This window comes from Coptis chinensis, chromosome 4 (assembly GCF_015680905.1).
Source record: "Coptis chinensis isolate HL-2020 chromosome 4, ASM1568090v1, whole genome shotgun sequence".
In the NCBI taxonomy this organism is placed as follows: domain Eukaryota; kingdom Viridiplantae; phylum Streptophyta; class Magnoliopsida; order Ranunculales; family Ranunculaceae; genus Coptis; species Coptis chinensis.
Window position 1 is genome coordinate 25859145 of NC_141459.1, and position 4618 is coordinate 25863762.

Below are 4618 nucleotides of genomic sequence, written 5' to 3' on the forward strand. Positions count from 1 at the left end.
ACTACTTTCTAGAGTAGAATAGACTCTTACAACTATTTCTACACCACACAGTCAAGCTTTCATCAAGGCTTCATCAAACCCCTCTAATGGAGGTTTAGCCTTGATTCATCAAACTATCATTTCTATATGAATTTAAACAAGACATGATATAAAGATTCTAAATTTGCTTATTTCAATTCAAATGGAAATCTAATCATGCAAGATTTAATTGAACTAATAATGATAAATAACTAAATCTATGAATTGAAACTACAATGATCTAATGAAAATGAACTAGATTATGAAGAACTAATTAACTTTATTAATCTAATGAATAACAATAACAATAATTCAATAACTGAATTTAAAACAAGATAGTAAACTAATTAATTAATGGAGTCTAAATCTATATCTAAAACTATTCTCTAATGGCTACCTAATTTTCTACTTGCTTAAGAGTTAAGTCTTGTGTGTTGAAATGGAGGAGACAAGATCCACAATTTCGTGCATGGGTTGAGGAGCCATGTTTTGGGCCGAAAAATCGAGCCCAAAACCCAATTTCTTCAGTCCATAGAGGCATTTTCAGCTAGATTTTGCTTCAACAGATTTTTCGTCTACTTCTGCTCATCTTATTGGGTCAAAGTTTGAACCATTGGAAAACTCTTTCCGAGCAATCGTTTTGAAATAAGGTAGGCTCAATTCCAAGGTCTGAGTCCAAAGATACGGCCTTCGAAAGTTCTACTGACTTTTGTGCGTTGTTTCTGCTCGCGTTGACTTTGACTTTTCAGCTTTGATCGGGCTTTAAAAAGGCTTTTTCTCCTTGAATCTTGGCCTTTAATCACAGAACTTCTTAGAAACCAACCCTTTCTCCTTTATCTCGCCAAAGTGACACATTTTTGCACATAATTGACTCCAATGCCTGAAATACATAAATACATGTAATCAGCATTAACTCTTATTTATTACTCGCATAATTAGTCTAAAAGTATTATTGTTAGGGGGTTTAAACTACAGTTTTGGGCACTTATCAAACCACCCCCAAACAACATTTTGCTTGTCCTCAAGCAAATATGAGAAATTAGAATAAGTGACCAAAAATAGAGTTCTAACTACTCTCGTTTCGCCGAGTGCGATTGCATTGACCATATGCAACAAGGTCTTAAACCACTAGGAATTCCCTAGTGGACGAGTTATAGCCTCGTGAGAGTGTTCCAGTGAAGATACTCACAAACTTCATCTATACTACAACGACTAAGAAATAAAACTATTGTTTCCTTATTTATGCCTCAACTATCTATACGTCTTACTAGCAATGAATACAGAATAATCAAGTCAAAACCTAAGCTAATATATGCATACTAATCAATCATCTATGAATAAACATATAGACAATGAGTACTACTATGAAATGCACTAGCAGGCCCGTTTATGAAAACTCGGAATAGCGTCCTTAAGTAGGTCCTCACATAAATGTCAAGACAAAAATACTCTAATTTTTCCGCTCAAGTTTCGCTACTCCAGTGTGCAGTGGGCACACTTTACCTTACAATCTCAATGACACACAAGAAAGCCGGAGTCGATCAAACACATCTGTCACTTACTATCACACTAACTTATTCCTAATTGAGCTAGAGGTCTTTATTAGGTGTTGCGGGGATTAGGAGATAGTTTATGAAGGAAGGAAATGGATATTCAAAATGGACAAGTCTGAGATAATAGAGTTTTCATATTATGTAACTAGAGAAAACTTTGTTCTTTACTTTTGCTTCTACACTTTGTTTCCATCCTTAGCCATATTTTTTTTTCTTTTTCTTTAGCTTTTGACTCCTTTGATTCTATTTTTTAGAGTTCTAACTCTTTATTTTCTTTTATTTATTTATTTTTTTTTTATTTGGATGGAAACTTATTTTTTCTTATCTGAAGCGACAAACAAATTCTTGATTTCAAAAGTCTTTCTCTTTTCTATTCTTCATCTCTATTCTCAGACTCATTCAAAGAATAGGTAAGCTAATTTTTTTTGTTTTGCTTTGTTTTGTTTTTGTAACAGGATAAAGGATTTGCAGTTTATGAAAAGCTAAAGAAAGGCTCAGAGGGGCAACTAGTGGAAATTAATTTATAGGTTTGAATTTCTGGCTATATCGATCCAAAGAAGGCCTAAATTCTCACTTAGGATATGGTATAGTGATCAAGCAAGTGGACGTGTGATTTCTCTATCCGGATTTTACTTTTCCCTTGTGTCATTTCTTAAATGTTTCACTTATATAAGGCTTTAGGCTATATTCTCACAGGATTTGTAGAATAAGTACTCTAGCCTAGATTTCAGAAACTTACTGCCAAACAATCATAGATACTCATGTAATATATTTATAGATAGATGCAAATATTATTACCTACATATTAACCTAAGTTTCTAAAAATTATTCTAATGCAAAAGCTACGTGAGACTTTTAGATTATTCAGAGCATAGAGAAAGAAAACAATACCAATATTCCTAAGTGTATAGCATAAATTTTTATTTATATTTTTGAATTTTTACTATAAAACAAGTGCATACTGTACATATCTATATCCTAACAGATGCCTTAATTACACGTGTTTCTATGCCCCCCCCCCCCCAAATAAGAAGCATGCTTTGTCCTCAAAGTATTTAAATAAAAAGGGTAGAGAAATACCATGGAAATGCGTGAAATTTTGGAACATCTGCAAAACAAGATTAAAACATACTAATATAGAAAAAGAAAAATAGACGTAACTCTATATGAGTTTCACCCGTTATGGGGTTAACAAGAATTAAATTGCTTGGGACATAAGCAGACACTAACTGAAATAAAAACTTACCTTAACTCTAGTTTAATTGTCATCCTCCTCATCTTCCTCTCCAAAAAGATGAGGTTCCTTCGCATCTTGCCACGCCATGGTGATTTGTCAAGCTTCATGCCATTTATCATCTACAATCGCTAACATGTTTAGCGCCATTTGGTCAGATGGGGTGTACGGGGAAACCCAATGAGGTTGCACCTGCCATCCTGGCCAAGTCATTGCACGGAAAGATTGAATAATACAATTGGTGGGTCTCACAATGTCGACCCAACCCAATCCGTAAAACGGGCACAAAAAACAGGGAAGAAACATAGCATAATATGGTAAACTAAAACAGGCATAAGAAGGTACTTATGTCTCATACTCTGGGCTCGTGCTAAACTAGACATTAATGTCTTGGGAAGGTCATATAGCAGGCGTCCCTCAGCTAGAGCAAGGAAAACATCGCAAGTGGCGTCATTCGCAAAAGAAAAATGCTACTCCCCTAATATGTTTAGCATGATAAAAAAACATGATCGTGCCCACGTTAAGGGACAAGCTACCAAGGGCTACGTTATATGTCCCTTGGTCCTCTATACGGAAAATATCGGCCCCATAATTCTCATGCAAAAGCGCATAGTTGTAGGCAGAGAAATTATCAACTATGTATCCCCATGGGTCTTGAATCTCAGCTGGCATAGGAAGCTCAACAACAAAAGCCAACAAGAACTTGGTTATTTCCATTGTTTCGTCATCAATGTTGATAGAGAACACGTGTTCTCCATCCATCCGATAAAAGAATTTACAATGGACATAAAATTACGAGGTAAGTGCAGGGGAGTAAAGTTCATCAGAACTTACCATTAAAAATTGCCATCCTGCTTGTATGATTACTTCGCGAAACCAGGCACCATAGGTGTCACTTTGGAACAAGTCTTCAAAAGACTGTTCCAGTATGATACGAGGGGATGTCATCACCAAACTATCCTCTGGAACAGTTGCAAACGATCCTGGAACAACCCACAAAAAATTGGAATTTTTCGTGCCCACGGGGGTTAGGGCGCGGGGTGCGCTCTGACTATGCCTTGTATGGATGCGAGGTGCGCTTTGACTATGATCGAGTTCCAGGCACTTAGGCGCAGGGCGCACTCACTTTTAGCTTGGGATGGGCGTGGGGTGCACTCTGGTCTAAATTAAGTAACAGCACTTAGCGCAGGGTGGCTTAACTTTTGCTGGGATGGGTGCAGGGTCGAGGTGAATTTCGAATTCTGTGTGGCGCTCAACCGAGGCGCAGCGAAAGGCTCCGTCTTGACTTAAGTCTTTGAAGTGAAGAAGAAAAAAGGAAAAATTGGGAGTGAAGGGTGAGAGATGAAAGTGAGATGTAGTGTGGGTTGTGAGTGTAGAATGAAGGAAGTTTATATAGGTTTTGAGTTTCCAAAACTAAACGGCAAGTTGCCAAAAAGTTTTAAGGCAATTGCCGGAAACAAAATATTTCCAAAACCGAAAACGGAAACAACCCATGTTCTCTATACCAAAACAAACCTAATCTCTTTTAGGTTCAATTTAGGATAGTAACTGCCTAACTCATCGAGATTTCAGCCTACCACAATATCTACTCATAGCCATGCCAATATCGGCAACATTCCCAACAATCACCGTAACCCGACTTCTAACAATTGTGGATCATATAAAAATCATGCTAGAAGAAATAATACCACCCCCAAACAATTCGGGAAGATGGGATTAACACTAAAATCAATGCATAATTTGAAAATAACCAAATTATATTAAAATTGAAATTCAATTTAACATTAACTACCGAATTCAATTTTAGCTACTG